At 42.1% G+C, this 18228-nt stretch overlaps 3 non-coding genes across 3 annotated transcripts; all 3 read left to right on the forward strand.

Moving 5' to 3' along the window:
* Window positions 1-3681: 3681 nt before the first annotated feature.
* On the forward strand, window positions 3682-3763 carry TRNAS-CGA (transfer RNA serine (anticodon CGA)). The gene has a single exon. It is a non-coding gene; the product is annotated as a tRNA-Ser (tRNA).
* A 3941-nt stretch (window positions 3764-7704) lies between these two features.
* Window positions 7705-7786, forward strand: TRNAS-CGA (transfer RNA serine (anticodon CGA)). The gene has a single exon. It is a non-coding gene; the product is annotated as a tRNA-Ser (tRNA).
* Window positions 7787-11727: 3941 nt separating this feature from the next.
* TRNAS-CGA (transfer RNA serine (anticodon CGA)) lies at window positions 11728-11809 on the forward strand. Its single transcript has one exon. It is a non-coding gene; the product is annotated as a tRNA-Ser (tRNA).
* Window positions 11810-18228: the final 6419 nt, after the last annotated feature.

Genomic DNA, 18228 nt, shown 5'->3' on the forward strand with positions numbered 1-18228 from the left:
AGAAATAGAACAAAAGTGCTGGCTGGATTGGCAAACACACTTCATAAAACTGCATTTTCTTTTTTATTCTCCCCCGTGTTACATGCTTAACCTCCCCATGTGTAATTTCTCTTAACCTGCTGTCCCAGGAAGAGAATTTCATCTACAGGCTCTTTCTGTGTTTTTTTCCCTAGTCTGTCTTTCCCATTTCTTAGCTGTGTAACTGTTCCTTTACGCGCTCTATTTAAACGCCATCAATCTCATTTGAGCTCCTTGCTCCCGCTTCTGTTTTCTCCACCTCTCATACTGCCAGTTCTCTCTTTCTCTGTGGTTGGTGGCTACTTTCCTGAGCTTCCGAAGCCACGTGGTTCCTGCCTCTTGTTGTCAGACTTGAATTGGAAAAGGAACCATATTAACAAGCCTTTACCACTCACACACGGCGGAAGTTTATACTTTAATTCAGTGAGCTAAGAAAAGCGTGTTGTGGGTCCCCTACGAGCCATGGTGCTTGCTTCATCATGATTTGGCACCAGTCATTAGCCGCAGCTCTGCTAATGAGCCACTGAGGTCAGTTTCAATATTTACTCAAAAACATAACCATGCAGCCCACCCCTCAACTGTGTATTTATCTTGCTTTTCTGCTGTTCGTGTGATTAGCTGGGAGGAGCTCACGGCGACATCCTCCCTATAAAAGTGTAGATGGATCACTTTCTAACTCTTTCTTGCTTCACATACAAATGGCTTGAAAGGTGCAGGGCAGATGCAGGTCTAATAGACAGAATAGAAGGTCTGTGCCAGGTGGGTTTCTCTGCATTGGTGTCCCATCACAGGTCCGCAAGTGTAATATGTGAACTTTGACTCCTGGCATTTCACAAGCAGGCGGCCAGGAAACGGTTTCAGCCTATCAACCACTGAGGAGACGCAGCCTCTGAATGAGGAATGAGGAAGCAATGAATACATCCAGCCTATCACAGGAACAGCCCTGAGTGTTCCGAATTATAAATTCTCCATGTCACTATATGTCGTTGAGCCCAAGTAGCTCGCCGTGATCGTATAGTGGCTAGTACTCTGCGTTGTGGCCGCAGCAACCTCGGTTTGAATCCGAGTCACGGCATTGTGGTTGGCAATGTCACGGCAGTTGGGTGTTAATTTTACAGAATTAGCAAATGTGCCAGTGGTTTTTGTAAAATGTCTATTAAAAACAGATCCTTTCAAATATTTAAACCATCTAACAACAAATGATTTAAACTCGCATGATTATAAGCTGTAGCTATAATGTATTTACTTACATAAATTATCGTTCTTGAAACTATTGGGGGTGGAGGGGGAGCGGAGCTCACCCCCCAGGTGCAGTTGAGTGACCTGTGTTGTGGCTCTCTAGAGGGAAGGCACAAATTTTGTTGTCACCCAGCCCAATCCAGACGTGTATTGGGGCCAGGTTTCAGGCAAATAGAGCAGTAAGTGCAGAGAAATGTTCACTCTCTAAAAGTGGCATTTCTAAAATAGTAAAGTTAAATCCAACCTCACCAGTAAGTAGGATTTTCAATAAATAAATAAAGCTACTCCTCTCCGATATGGAATTACCAAATAAAAAGTATAGGGGAATACACAGAGCTAACCTATGAGAGGGGTAGACCTCACAGTAGTGAAAAATGAAATAGACTGTTTGGTACTTACAGGACACGCGAACCACCAAAGTACATATCTTATTTTTTACTTACATAGCATCATGCACCTAGGACTACCTAGGGCCTACCTTAGGTGTAAATTATATGTAATAAAAGGGGAGTTTAAGGCTTGGCAAGTAGGCTGCGACTCCCCTGGGAGACCCCTGAGTCTATGCCCAGAACCATAACTCTGCCAGTCGAGTACTTACCTAAAAGCCGATAACTCACTTTTCTTCCATAGGCTAAAATTTCGTTGTTTCACTTGGAAATTCTTCTAAGTGGTGTGGAGTTTTGGAACTTTAAAATATTCATCTAAAATCAGCCGAACAACGAATTCTGATTTACTCACCTGTTATCAGGAGAGACCTCAGTGCTGCATCTTGGAGCTCAGTACTGACCCTGAAAAGTAATTTTAACCGTACTTACCAGTAACTCGAATTTCCTTCCATGGGATATCATTGCCTGCTTTTTGCTGAAAATTTTCTAAGTGTCGATTTTTGAAACTTACAAATATTCTTTAAAAATCGTACCAACTGTGAAAACGTAATTGTTTACCTGTTTTAGATAGATGTCCCAGTACTGAGCCTAGGAGCCCAGCACTGGATTACAAAAGTAACGAGAACGTACTTTACCCGTAACTTGAATTTTCTTCCATAGGAAACCATTGACTGTTTTTCTGTGAAATTTCTTCTAAGTGTCGATTTTGCAAACATGTAAATATTCCTTAAAAATCGCCTGTATAACTTAAACGCAGTTTCTCAACTGCTTACAGGTGGTACAGTAGTGCTGGATCTAGGATCCAACACTGACCTAGAAAAAGTAACCATAACCCCACTTACCTGCTAAGTGAATTTCCTTCCATAGGATAACATTGGTAATTTGATCAGCAAAAGTTTCGAAGTGTCAACTTTTAAAATAGCAAAATATTGCTTAAAAATCACAACAGTAACTAAAACGAATTTACTCACTTGTTTCCAAGAACTGTCCCAGGACTGAATCTAGGATCCAGTCCTGGATTTAGAAAAGTAATCCTGAAAGTAATTAATTGCATATAACTTAAAATTCCCATTGAGCTCAATGTATTATTGTGATTCAAATTGTGTTGCCTATTGCAATAAACTGTAACTATGACCTGCAAAAGTCAATTGCCTATTGCAAAGTATTTAACTAAAGCATCTCATTCTGAGAAAGTATATTTTGATACCTATTGTTGGTTCTAAAATAAAACAACAATATCTTTTGTATGCAAACCAATGGCCTAGAGTTCAGTTCTTGAGTGTGTGAGACCATTTGCTGACTGAGTGTGTACAACAAATGTTTTACACTGTACTCTGATACTGCCTTACTGCTCGGCAAGCTACCACTTTAGAGAGTAAGGTTATATCTAACGTTAGCCTCTGCCAAACCTCTGGGGACTGGGGACTCTGTGCACACTGTACCTATTTGGGAACAGTATATACAGAGCCACTTTCTCACAGTAGTGATAAAGTGATTAGAGTCCTAAGGCCAACATAAAGATACAGCAAAACGTGAGGTGAAAAGCAAAAAGGTTGCTGGTAGGCCACCTTAAGGATGCCAGGTCTACCAAAAACTGAACTAAGGATAACATGAGTAAAACATCAGGTTTCTCTACTGCATTTGGTGAGACAAGTGGGCCTTCTTTTATCTTCCATTCAAGCAATCTTTGACAGACCCCTTTATTATAGAGCTTTTCAAGGATTAAAGATAAGGCACTTACAAAGGAGTCCCAAATACTCAGAGATGGTTGACTTCTGTAATATGGGTCGTAGACTAAAAGCAGCGCAAAAACAGAGTGCAACAGGGTCCAAAAAACTTGAGTGCCACAAGGGAGTTTGAATGCAAGCGTATCCTTTTACAGATCCAGAGATATACTCATGCAATTTTTGTTTTTAGGACAGAACGTGCATGATGAAAAAAACATTGTTTTTAAAAAGCGCATTGCAGAATATCAGTACTTTGATGTGGGAAAACTTCAAAACTTTCAAACAAAATATTTGTAGGCAGCTTACAGCAAGTTGTTGTGGCCGAGTGGTTAAGGCGATGGACTCGAAATCCATTGGGGTATCCCCGCGCAGGTTCGAATCCTGCCAACAACGAGAATCTTTTTATTATCGGCTACAATTTCAGAAGTTAACCTTTAGTATTTCTTCCATTTCAGTTTTATAAATAGGTGGCTTATTTTTGTGTCACTATTGCCTCTCCACATATTTGTTATCGCTACCTCTTTCATGTCTTTGCTACACCTCATTCCTACTTTAGCACTGGTGTAAACGCTTCAAATTATTATACCGTTGCTCTCTCATTCATACCTGCGCATGCACTTGAAAGTTACTTTACCAATAAAAGACGCAAAGAGAGAAATAGAACAAAAGTGCTGGCTGGATTGGCAAACACACTTCATAAAACTGCATTTTCTTTTTTATTCTCCCCCGTGTTACATGCTTAACCTCCCCATGTGTAATTTCTCTTAACCTGCTGTCCCAGGAAAAGAATTTCATCTACAGGCTCTTTCTGTGTTTTTTTCCCTAGTCTGTCTTTCCCATTTCTTAGCTGTGTAACTGTTCCTTTACGCGCTCTATTTAAACGCCATCAATCTCATTTGAGCTCCTTGCTCCCGCTTCTGTTTTCTCCACCTCTCATACTGCCAGTTCTCTCTTTCTATGTGGTTGGTGGCTACTTTCCTGAGCTTCCGAAGCCACGTGGTTCCTGCCTCTTGTTGTCAGACTTGAATTGGAAAAGGAACCATATTAACAAGCCTTTACCACTCACACACGGCGGAAGTTTATACTTTAATTCAGTGAGCTAAGAAAAGCGTGTTGTGGGTCCCCTACGAGCCATGGTGCTTGCTTCATCATGATTTGGCACCAGTCATTAGCCGCAGCTCTGCTAATGAGCCACTGAGGTCAGTTTCAATATTTACTCAAAAACATAACCATGCAGCCCACCCCTCAACTGTGTATTTATCTTGCTTTTCTGCTGTTCGTGTGATTAGCTGGGAGGAGCTCACGGCGACATCCTCCCTATAAAAGTGTAGATGGATCACTCTCTAACTCTTTCTTGCTTCACATACAAATGGCTTGAAAGGTGCAGGGAAGATGCAGGTCTAATAGACAGAATAGAAGGTCTGTGCCAGGTGGGTTTCTCTGCATTGGTGTCCCATCACAGGTCCGCAAGGGTAATGTGTGAACTTTGACTCCTGGCATTTCACAAGCAGGCGGCCAGGAAACGGTTTCAGCCTATCAACCACTGAGGAGACGCAGCCTCTGAATGAGGAATGAGGAAGCAATGAATACATCCAGCCTATCACAGGAATAGCCCTGAGTGTTCCGAATTATAAATTCTCCATGTCACTGTATGTCGTTGAGCCCAAGTAGCTCGCCGTGATCGTATAGTGGTTAGTACTCTGCGTTGTGGCCGCAGCAACCTCGGTTTGAATCTGAGTCACGGCATTGTGGTTGGCAATGTCACGGCAGTTGGGTGTTAATTTTACAGAATTAGCAAATGTGCCAGTGGTTTTTGTAAAATGTCTATTAAAAACAGATCCTTTCAAATATTTAAACCATCTAACAACAAATGATTTAAACTCGCATGATTATAAGCTGTAGCTATAATGTATTTACTTACATAAATTATCGTTCTTGAACCTATTGGGGGTGGAGGGGGAGCGGAGCTCACCCCCCAGGTGCAGTTGAGTGACCTGTGTTGTGGCTCTCTAGAAGGAAGGCACAAATTTTGCTGTCACCCAGCCCAATCCAGACGTGTATTGGGGCCAGGTTTCAGGCAAATAGAGCAGTAAGTGCAGAGAAATGTTCACTCTCTAAAAGTGGCATTTCTAAAATAGTAAAGTTAAATCCAACCTCACCAGTAAGTAGGATTTTCAATAAATAAATAAAGCTACTCCTCTCCGATATGGAATTAACAAATAAAAAGTATAGGGGAATACACAGAGCTAACCTATGAGAGGGGTAGACCTCACAGTAGTGAAAAATGAAATAGACTGTTTGGTACTTACAGGACACGCGAACCACCAAAGTACATATCTTATTTTTTACTTACATAGCATCATGCACCTAGGACTACCTAGGGCCTACCTTAGGTGTAAATTATATGTAATAAAAGGGGAGTTTAAGGCTTGGCAAGTAGGCTGGGACTCCCCTGGGAGACCCCTGAGTCTATGCCCAGAACCATAACTCTGCCAGTCGAGTACTTACCTAAAAGCCGATAACTCACTTTTCTTCCATAGGCTAAAATTTTGTTGTTTCACTTGGAAATTCTTCTAAGTGGTGTGGAGTTTTGGAACTTTAAAATATTCATCTAAAATCAGCCGAACAACGAATTCTGATTTACTCACCTGTTATCAGGAGAGACCTCAGTGCTGCATCTTGGAGCTCAGTACTGACCCTGAAAAGTAATTTTAACCGTACTTACCAGTAACTCGAATTTCCTTCCATGGGATATCATTGCCTGCTTTTTGCTGAAAATTTTCTAAGTGTCGATTTTTGAAACTTACAAATATTCTTTAAAAATCGTACCAACTGTGAAAACGTAATTGTTTACCTGTTTTAGATAGATGTCCCAGTACTGAGCCCAGGAGCCCAGCACTGGATTACAAAAGTAACGAGAACGTACTTTACCCGTAACTTGAAATTTCTTCCATAGGAAACCATTGACTGTTTTTCTGTGAAATTTCTTCTAAGTGTCGATTTTGCAAACATGTAAATATTCCTTAAAAATCGCCTGTATAACTTAAACGCAGTTTCTCAACTGCTTACAGGTGGTACAGTAGTGCTGGATCTAGGATCCAACACTGACCTAGAAAAAGTAACCATAACCCCACTTACCTGCTAAGTGAATTTCCTTCCATAGGATAACATTGGTAATTTGATCAGCAAAAGTTTCGAAGTGTCAACTTTTAAAATAGCAAAATATTGCTTAAAAATCACAACCGTAACTAAAACGAATTTACTCACTTGTTTCCAAGAACTGTCCCAGGACTGAATCTAGGATCCAGTCCTGGATTTAGAAAAGTAATCCTGAAAGTAATTAATTGCATATAACTTAAAATTCCCATTGAGCTCAATGTATTATTGTGATTCAAATTGTGTTGCCTATTGCAATAAACTGTAACTATGACCTGCAAAAGTCAATTGCCTATTGCAAAGTATTTAACTAAAGCATCTCATTCTGAGAAAGTATATTTTGATACCTATTGTTGGTTCTAAAATAAAACAACAATATCTTTTGTATGCAAACCAATGGCCTAGAGTTCAGTTCTTGAGTGTGTGAGACCATTTGCTGACTGAGTGTGTACAACAAATGTTTTACACTGTACTCTGATACTGCCTTACTGCTCGGCAAGCTACCACTTTAGAGAGTAAGGTTATATCTAACTTTAGCCTCTGCCAAACCTCTGGGGACTGGGGACTCTGTGCACACTGTACCTATTTGGGAACAGTATATACAGAGCCACTTTCTCACAGTAGTGATAAAGTGATTAGAGTCCTAAGGCCAACATAAAGATACAGCAAAACTTGAGGTGAAAAGCAAAAAGGTTGCTGGTAGGCCACCTTAAGGATGCCAGGTCTAACAAAAACTGAACTAAGGATAACATGAGTAAAACATCAGGTTTCTCTACTGCATTTGGTGAGACAAGTGGGCCTTCTTTTATCTTCCATTCAAGCAATCTTTGACAGACCCCTTTATTATAGAGCTTTTCAAGGATTAAAGATAAGGCACTTACAAAGGAGTCCCAAATACTCAGAGATGGTTGACTTCTGTAATATGGGTCGTAGACTAAAAGCAGCGCAAAAACAGAGTGCAACAGGGTCCAAAAAACTTGAGTGCCACAAGGGAGTTTGAATGCAAGCGTATCCTTTTACAGATCCAGAGATGTACCCATGCAATTTTTGTTTTTAGGACAGAACGTGCATGATGAAAAAAACATTGTTTTTAAAAAGCGCATTGCAGAATATCAGTACTTTGATGTGGGAAAACTTCAAAACTTTCAAACAAAATATTTGTAGGCAGCTTACAGCAAGTTGTTGTGGCCGAGTGGTTAAGGCGATGGACTCGAAATCCATTGGGGTATCCCCGCGCAGGTTCGAATCCTGCCAACAACGAGAATATTTTTATTATCGGCTACAATTTCAGAAGTTAACCTTTAGTATTTCTTCCATTTCAGTTTTATAAATAGGTGGCTTATTTTTGTGTCACTATTGCCTCTCCACATATTTGTTATCGCTACCTCTTTCATGTCTTTGCTACACCTCATTCCTACTTTAGCACTGGTGTAAACGCTTCAAATTATTATACCGTTGCTCTCTCATTCATACCTGCGCATGCACTTGAAAGTTACTTTACCAATAAAAGACGCAAAGAGAGAAATAGAACAAAAGTGCTGGCTGGATTGGCAAACACACTTCATAAAACTGCATTTTCTTTTTTATTCTCCCCCGTGTTAAATGCTTAACCTCCCCATGTGTAATTTCTCTTAACCTGCTGTCCCAGGAAGAGAATTTCATCTACTGGCTCTTTCTGTGTTTTTTTCCCTAGTCTGTCTTTCCCATTTCTTAGCTGTGTAACTGTTCCTTTACGCGCTCTATTTAAACGCCATCAATCTCATTTGAGCTCCTTGCTCCCGCTTCTGTTTTCTCCACCTCTCATACTGCCAGTTCTCTCTTTCTCTGTGGTTGGTGGCTACTTTCCTGAGCTTCCGAAGCCACGTGGTTCCTGCCTCTTGTTGTCAGACTTGAATTGGAAAAGGAACCATATTAACAAGCCTTTACCACTCACACACGGCGGAAGTTTATACTTTAATTCAGTGAGCTAAGAAAAGCGTGTTGTGGGTCCCCTACAAGCCATGGTGCTTGCTTCATCATGATTTGGCACCAGTCATTAGCCGCAGCTCTGCTAATGAGCCACTGAGGTCAGTTTCAATATTTACTCAAAAACATAACCATGCAGCCCACCCCTCAACTGTGTATTTATCTTGCTTTTCTGCTGTTCGTGCGATTAGCTGGGAGGAGCTCACGGCGACATCCTCCCTATAAAAGTGTAGATGGATCACTCTCTAACTCTTTCTTGCTTCACATACAAATGGCTTGAAAGGTGCAGGGAAGATGCAGGTCTAATAGACAGAATAGAAGGTCTGTGCCAGGTGGGTTTCTCTGCATTGGTGTCCCATCACAGGTCCGCAAGTGTAATGTGTGAACTTTGACTCCTGGCATTTCACAAGCAGGCGGCCAGGAAACGGTTTCAGCCTATCAACCACTGAGGAGACGCAGCCTCTGAATGAGGAATGAGGAAGCAATGAATACATCCAGCCTATCACAGGAATAGCCCTGAGTGTTCCGAATTATAAATTCTCCATGTCACTGTATGTCGTTGAGCCCAAGTAGCTCGCCGTGATCGTATAGTGGATAGTACTCTGCGTTGTGGCCGCAGCAACCTCGGTTTGAATCCGAGTCACGGCATTGTGGTTGGCAATGTCACGGCAGTTAGGTGTTATTTTTACAGAATTAGCAAATGTGCCAGTGGTTTTTGTAAAATGTCTATTAAAAACAGATCCTTTCAAATATTTAAACCATCTAACAACAAATGATTTAAACTCGCATGATTATAAGCTGTAGCTATAATGTATTTACTTACATAAATTATCGTTCTTGAACCTATTGGGGGTGGAGGGGGAGCGGAGCTCACCCCCCAGGTGCAGTTGAGTGACCTGTGTTGTGGCTCTCTAGAGGGAAGGCACAAATTTTGCTGTCACCCAGCCCAATCCAGACGTGTATTGGGGCCAGGTTTCAGGCAAATAGAGCAGTAAGTGCAGAGAAATGTTCACTCTCTAAAAGTGGCATTTCTAAAATAGTAAAGTTAAATCCAACCTCACCAGTAAGTAGGATTTTCAATAAATAAATAAAGCTACTCCTCTCCGATATGGAATTACCAAATAAAAAGTATAGGGGAATACACAGAGCTAACCTATGAGAGGGGTAGACCTCACAGTAGTGAAAAATGAAATAGACTGTTTGGTACTTACAGGACACGCGAACCACCAAAGTACATATCTTATTTTTTACTTACATAGCATCATGCACCTAGGACTACCTAGGGCCTACCTTAGGTGTAAATTATATGTAATAAAAGGGGAGTTTAAGGCTTGGCAAGTAGGCTGCGACTCCCCTGGGAGACCCCTGAGTCTATGCCCAGAACCATAACTCTGCCAGTCGAGTACTTACCTAAAAGCCGATAACTCACTTTTCTTCCATAGGCTAAAATTTCGTTGTTTCACTTGGAAATTCTTCTAAGTGGTGTGGAGTTTTGGAACTTTAAAATATTCATCTAAAATCAGCCGAACTACGAATTCTGATTTACTCACCTGTTATCAGGAGAGACCTCAGTGCTGCATCTTGGAGCTCAGTACTGACCCTGAAAAGTAATTTTAACCGTACTTACAAGTAACTCGAATTTCCTTCCATGGGATATCATTGCCTGCTTTTCGCAGAAAATTTTCTAAGTGTCGATTTTTGAAACTTACAAATATTCTTTAAAAATCGTACCAACTGTGAAAACGTAATTGTTTACCTGTTTTAGATAGATGTCCCAGTACTGAGCCTAGGAGCCCAGCACTGGATTACAAAAGTAACGAGAACGTACTTTACCCGTAACTTGAATTTTCTTCCATAGGAAACCATTGACTGTTTTTCTGTGAAATTTCTTCTAAGTGTCGATTTTGCAAACATGTAAATATTCCTTAAAAATCGCCTGTATAACTTAAACGCAGTTTCTCACCTGCTTACAGGTGGTACAGTAGTGCTGGATCTAGGATCCAACACTGACCTAGAAAAAGGAACCATAACCCCACTTACCTGCTAAGTGAATTTCCTTCCATAGGATAACATTGGTAATTTGATCAGCAAAAGTTTCTAAGTGTCAACTTGTAAAATAGCAAAATATTGCTTAAAAATCACAACAGTAACTACAACGAATTTACTCACTTGTTTCCAAGAACTGTCCCAGGACTGAATCTAGGATCCAGTCCTGGATTTAGAAAAGTAATCCTGAAAGTAATTAATTGCATATAACTTAAAATTCCCATTGAGCTCAATGTATTATTGTGATTCAAATTGTGTTGCCTATTGCAATAAACTGTAACTATGACCTGCAAAAGTCAATTGCCTATTGCAAAGTATTTAACTAAAGCATCTCATTCTGAGAAAGTATATTTTGATACCTATTGTTGGTTCTAAAATAAAACAACAATATCTTTTGTATGCAAACCAATGGCCTAGAGTTCAGTTCTTGAGTGTGTGAGACCATTTGCTGACTGAGTGTGCACAACAAATGTTTTACACTGTACTCTGATACTGCCTTACTGCTCGGCAAGCTACCACTTTAGAGAGTAAGGTTATATCTAACTTTAGCCTCTGCCAAACCTCTGGGGACTGGGGACTCTGTGCACACTGTACCTATTTGGGAACAGTATATACAGAGCCACTTTCTCACAGTAGTGATAAAGTGATTAGAGTCCTAAGGCCAACATAAAGATACAGCAAAACGTGAGGTGAAAAGCAAAAAGGTTGCTGGTAGGCCACCTTAAGGATGCCAGGTCTACCAAAAACTGAACTAAGGATAACATGAGTAAAACATCAGGTTTCTCTACTGCATTTGGTGAGACAAGTGGGCCTTCTTTTATCTTCCATTCAAGCAATCTTTGACAGACCCCTTTATTATAGAGCTTTTCAAGGATTAAAGATAAGGCACTTACAAAGGAGTCCCAAATACTCAGAGATGGTTGACTTCTGTAATATGGGTCGTAGACTAAAAGCAGCGCAAAAACAGAGTGCAACAGGGTCCAAAAAACTTGAGTGCCACAAGGGAGTTTGAATGCAAGCGTATCCTTTTACAGATCCAGAGATATACTCATGCAATTTTTGTTTTTAGGACAGAACGTGCATGATGAAAAAAACATTGTTTTTAAAAAGCGCATTGCAGAATATCAGTACTTTGATGTGGGAAAACTTCAAAACTTTCAAACAAAATATTTGTAGGCATCTTACAGCAAGTTGTTGTGGCCGAGTGGTTAAGGCGATGGACTCGAAATCCATTGGGGTATCCCCGCGCAGGTTCGAATCCTGCCAACAACGAGAATCTTTTTATTATCGGCTACAATTTCAGAAGTTAACCTTTAGTATTTCTTCCATTTCAGTTTTATAAATAGGTGGCTTATTTTTGTGTCACTATTGCCTCTCCACATATTTGTTATCGCTACCTCTTTCATGTCTTTGCTACACCTCATTCCTACTTTAGCACTGGTGTAAACGCTTCAAATTATTATACCGTTGCTCTCTCATTCATACCTGCACATGCACTTGAAAGTTACTTTACCAATAAAAGACGCAAAGAGAGAAATAGAACAAAAGTGCTGGCTGGATTGGCAAACACACTTCATAAAACTGCATTTTCTTTTTTATTCTCCCCCGTGTTACATGCTTAACCTCCCCATGTGTAATTTCTCTTAACCTGCTGTCCCAGGAAGAGAATTTCATCTACTGGCTCTTTCTGTGTTTTTTTCCCTAGTCTGTCTTTCCCATTTCTTACCTGTGTAACTGTTCCTTTACGCGCTCTATTTAAACGCCATCAATCTCATTTGAGCTCCTTGCTCCCGCTTCTGTATTCTCCACCTCTCATACTGCCAGTTCTCTCTTTCTCTGTGGTTGGTGGCTACTTTCCTGAGCTTCCGAAGCCACGTGGTTCCTGCCTCTTGTTGTCAGACTTGAATTGGAAAAGTGAGCTAAGAAAAGCGTGTTGTGGGTCCCCTACGAGCCATGGTGCTTGCTTCATCATGATTTGGCACCAGTCATTAGCCGCAGCTCTGCTAATGAGCCACTGAGGTCAGTTTCAATATTTACTCAAAAACATAACCATGCAGCCCACCCCTCAACTGTGTATTTATCTTGCTTTTCTGCTGTTCGTGTGATTAGCTGGGAGGAGCTCACGGCGACATCCTCCCTATAAAAGTGTAGATGGATCACTCTCTAACTCTTTCTTGCTTCACATACAAATGGCTTGAAAGGTGCAGGGAAGATGCAGGTCTAATAGACAGAATAGAAGGTCTGTGCCAGGTGGGTTTCTCTGCATTGGTGTCCCATCACAGGTCCGCAAGTGTAATGTGTGATCTTTGACTCCTGGCATTTCACAAGCAGGCGGCCAGGAAACGGTTTCAGCCTATCAACCACTGAGGAGACGCAGCCTCTGAATGAGGAATGAGGAAGCAATGAATACATCCAGCCTATCACAGGAATAGCCCTGAGTGTTCCGAATTATAAATTCTCCATGTCACTGTATGTCGTTGAGCCCAAGTAGCTCGCCGTGATCGTATAGTGGATAGTACTCTGCGTTGTGGCCGCAGCAACCTCGGTTTGAATCCGAGTCACGGCATTGTGGTTGGCAATGTCACGGCAGTTGGGAGTTATTTTTACAGAATTAGCAAATGTGCCAGTGGTTTTTGTAAAATGTCTATTAAAAACAGATCCTTTCAAATATTTAAACCATCTAACAACAAATGATTTAAAGTCGCATGATTATAAGCTGTAGCTATAATGTATTTACTTACATAAATTATCGTTCTTGAACCTATTGGGGGTGGAGGGGGAGCCGAGTTCATCCCCCAGGTGCAGTTGAGTGACCTGTGTTGTGGCTCTCTAGAGGGAAGGCAGAAATTTTGCTGTCACCCAGCCCAATCCAGACGTGTATTGGGGCCAGGTTTCAGGCAAATAGAGCAGTAAGTGCAGAGAAATGTTCACTCTCTAAAAGTGGCATTTCTAAAATAGTAAAGTTAAATCCAACCTTACCAGTAAGTAGGATTTTCAATAAATAAATAAAGCTACTCCTCTCCGATATGGAATTACCAAATAAAAAGTATAGGGGAATACACAGAGCTAACCTATGAGAGGGGTAGACCTCACAGTAGTGAAAAATGAAATAGACTGTTTGGTACTTACAGGACACGCGAACCACCAAAGTACATATCTTATTTTTTACTTACATAGCATCATGCACCTAGGACTACCTAGGGCCTACCTTAGGTGTAAATTATATGTAATAAAAGGGGAGTTTAAGGCTTGGCAAGTAGGCTGCGACTCCCCTGGGAGACCCCTGAGTCTATGCCCAGAACCATAACTCTGCCAGTCGAGTACTTACCTAAAAGCCAATAACTCACTTTTCTTCCATAGGCTAAAATTTCGTTGTTTCACTTGGAAATTCTTCTAAGTGGTGTGGAGTTTTGGAACTTTAAAATATTCATCTAAAATCAGCCGAACAACGAATTCTGATTTACTCACCTGTTATCAGGAGAGACCTCAGTGCTGCATCTTGGAGCTCAGTACTGACCCTGAAAAGTAATTTTAACCGTACTTACCAGTAACTCGAATTTCCTTCCATGGGATATCATTGCCTGCTTTTTGCTGAAAATTTTCTAAGTGTCGATTTTTGAAACTTACAAATATTCTTTAAAAATCGTACCAACTGTGAAAACGTAATTGTTTACCTGTTTTAGATAGATGTCCCAGTACTGAGCCTAGGAGCCCAGCACTGGATTACAAAAGTAACGAGAACGTACTTGTTGTAATCGCCTACTTGGTACGTTCCTTTCCCCCCCCTCCTTCCTCCTCCCTTGGTTCTTCCCTCTCCCTGTCACCAACATTCCATTGCACCCTTCCTCTGACTAGGCTGGATCCTGTGGTGGTGTATGACCATTAAAGAAGAGTTCTTACTTACCTGCCTTCTGGTCATCTTTATAACACTGGCGACGTCTTGCTGTGTGGGGACGGCTCACCATCACCCCCAATTCTTCAATTCCAGCTCTCCTGTGTCGGCGTTCGTGAGTACCTGGGAGGCTCCGCTGTTTCTATATTCTTCAAAGTAAGACTGTTACTGTGCTGATTAAAGAGGCGTTTTATCCCTTCAATTTCGCAAGTGTGCTTCTGCCTGCATGTGGCTGAGAGAAGGAGGGAGTTTGCCACTTTAGCTTCGCCTCCGTGACCTTGTGACACTTGCTCTGTGTGTTGGCCTCTTAGCGCTGCCTTTCCTGTCCTGCCGTGGGTCCGTCTGTGAAGGGTATGATTTCGACTGTGTGATTAGTCGGGTTTCTCCCTGCTTCTGCGGACCTAAGGAGCGTTTCAGCCGCCTTTGTTGCAATTCGCCTCATTTGGAGTCAATTCCCTGCTTTTGGCCATCCAGCGCTACCGCACCGGTTACCACAGCACCTGCCTGAGGGTGCTACGGGGTTGGCTTTCAGTACTGCTTGGACCTCAGCAACGCTGTATTGGCTGTGGTTTGAAGCACCGTCAACATAGCTTCTGTTTCTTCGCCTTTGTCATAGCCGTGTGCGGCAGCCTCTGTGTTGTTTTCTTCAAGTGAGGCATTTCTGACAGGATTCCTGACGGCAGCCGAGCATTCCTTCTCGCGCGCTCGCAACTGATCCGTCATAATTGACACTCCTCTGCTGAGGTGAATGGGGGTGCGTTTCTGACTTCATCCACCAGGTGGCAGCGTGGCTCTTCTTAACGATCCGGTTGTGGGGAAAATACAACAATTTCTTCATCTTAAGGGCTCCAGTGAAATTCTCCACATATCCAGGATATAGCTGTGTAAATCCTTCTTTGTAATGTGTTTTCTTCGTTTTCGCTGATGGGCACAGCTTGTGGAATCTTCTGCCTGTCATTTCACGCTGACAGGCACAGCTGCACATAGTTTTTGTCACTGATGGGCACAGTTATCATCACTGTGGTCGCGCTTGTCTGCTCACGCTGACCAGCTCAGTTTCCCTTTGCTAACATTCTCAGTCACACGTTCTGTTGATCCTCCTGTGTGGTGTGTTCGCCAGAGTATTGTAGTGTATGTTGGTTATTCAATTGTATTTTTGATGACTGTCCAAACTGGTACCTGTGCTAATTTTCTGTACTGCTCCATCATATATTGAAATGTACATTGACTTTTGTATGGGGTGGGGTGTAAAACAATTTTGAGTATATTGGGTTTTCTCCTCTTCATTTTCCAACGTTGTTCATTGTTTTGTTTTGCTGTATTTTACCTCCTCCCTCATAGTTATTGTAAATTATGGCAGCTGCTAATATGTCGCAGCCCCCACCTTTCCTTAACGAGGCAGGAGAACCTATTCTGCCTTGGAAACAATGGTTTGGGTTACTGGAGTCCTATCTTATTGCTATTGGAGGGGAGAAGTTTTCCCATTTACGCAAGTTACAAACCCTGCTACACAATTTGGGCGTGGAGGGACGCAAGGTCTATGATGACATTTCGACTAATGCAGAAGGGGGAAGTGATAGTGATGACGATGAAAATGTGTATATTGTGGCAGTAAACAAACTAGAAAAGCATTTCAGTAAAAGGATAAACGTAGTGTTAGAGAGACATAAATTCTTCTCAAGAACACAGGGAAAAAATGAGAAGGTTAAACCATTTATTGCAGCCTTAAAGGGTCTAGCGAACACATGTGAGTTTGAGTCCCTTCAGGATTCCCTGATTAGAGACCAGTTGGTCAGGTGCACCAACAATCATAAGATTCAGGAGAGGCTGCTTGTGGCCAATCCTAACCTCAAGGAAGCCATAGATATAGCGGTAGGGATTGAGCACACGGCAGATTGTATGGTTGAAATGAAAGGTGAAGGGGGCAAAACCATGGAGGTCAATGCCATAAGCAAAGATCACAAAAGTAAGATAGCTAACACCCCACTTCAGGGAAATAAATTCAAGTGTTATAGATGTGGGAGCCCTACACACTTAGCCAATAACCCGATTTGCCAAGCACGTTCTGTTGTCTGCCACAAATGTGGGAAAAAGGACATTTGTCCAGGGTATGTCATGATCAGCGCTCTAAAGCGGTGTTGGAGATTGAGCCACAATTATTTCCTGATCCCAAGTTAATTTTTCAACTTAAAGACAAAAACAATACCGATAAATTCCCATCTTGCAACATTACCCTGGATAACAAAACCCTAACGGTCTTTGCTGATTCATGTTCCCCTTACACCCTGGTTGATGCCACCATATTTTCTCAACTGTTTCCCTCATGGGAAGAAACGGTACAACCTCCGGATATACAACCAGGAGGCTACAATGGGGACCCCATACCCCTATTAGGCATGACCACTAAGGAAATAGGGTTCAAAGGAAGGAACACGGTGGGCAAGATATACATTACCCAGAAGGGGTCCAACTTGTTGGGATGGAAACACCAGAGGGAACTCGGGATTAAGTTAGACCCCAACAGTCCCGACCAAGTCCTCTTAGTGGATCCTTCGGTGGGAGGGATGGATGTTTGCAATGATTTCCCCAAAGTGTTTTCTGATGACCTAGGATTACTCAAGAATTATCAGCATTCCATCAAATTGAAATCCAATGCCAAACTGGTAGCACACAAAGCCAGACCCATACCACATTTAATGCACGTGCCTCTTCAAAATGAGCTAGACAGATTGCTGTCGTTGGGGGTGATCGAACCCATAGAGTGTTCACAGTGGTTGGCCCCCATTGTTCTTACCACCAAGGCTACCAGTAAGGACATCAGGCTCTGTGTGGACCTCAGGGACCTTAACCAAAACATATGGGTAGACAGGCACCCCCTTCCACGTATTCATGAGGTGCTTACCCTCATTAATGGTGCGAGTTGTTTCAGCGTTCTCGACTTATCCTCTGCCTATCACCAGGTGGAGCTTCATCCCAACTCACGGCATCTCACCTCGTTTGTGACACCCCTAGGAGCCTTCTAATTCCGTCGCATGCCTTTTGGGTTGGCTTCTGCTGCGGCCGCCTTCCAGAGGATCATGCAGCATGTCTTGAAAGACCTTCCCAGAACACTCTGTTTTCAAGATGACATATTAATCTACGGGAAGGACTTAAACGAGCATAACGTCACCCTCAGGATGGTCTTGTCCAACTTGGAAAAATCAGGGCTCACTCTAAAAAAGGAGAAATGTCGTATAGGGGTGGGATCGGTTGAGTATCTAGGACACACCATCTCTCAAGATGGGATCAAACCCAAAATAGACCTAGTTAAGGCGATTAGGGACACTGAGGCCCCTAAAGGTGTTCAAGACCTTAAATCATTTTTGGGCCTTTCCGAATACTATTCAAAATTTGTGAGGAACTTTTCCTCAATAGTGGAACCTTTACGTAACCTACTCAAATCCAGAACCTTGTATGTGTGGTCCGATGCCTGTCAGAAGGCCTTTGATCTTGTCAAAGAAAGCATAATTTCTGCACCATCCCTGGGTAGGTTTGACCCGAACAAAACCACAATCCTTTCCACTGATGCAAGCAATAAAGGGTTGGGGGCCAGTCTCACCCAAATGGGGGAAGGCAAGGAACACATTGTGGCCTTTGCATCTCGAGCTCTTAAGGGGGCAGAAATCAACTACTCAGTGGTGGAGAAAGAAGCACTAGCTTGTTTCTGGGCGATTAAACACTTCCGCTTCTTTCTGTGGGGTATCCCTTTTACTGTAAAGACGGACCACAAACCACTGATGTTTGCTTTCACCACCAAAGG

Source organism: Triturus cristatus, chromosome 12 (genome assembly GCF_964204655.1).
Source record: "Triturus cristatus chromosome 12, aTriCri1.1, whole genome shotgun sequence".
Classification (NCBI taxonomy): Eukaryota; Metazoa; Chordata; class Amphibia; order Caudata; family Salamandridae; genus Triturus; species Triturus cristatus.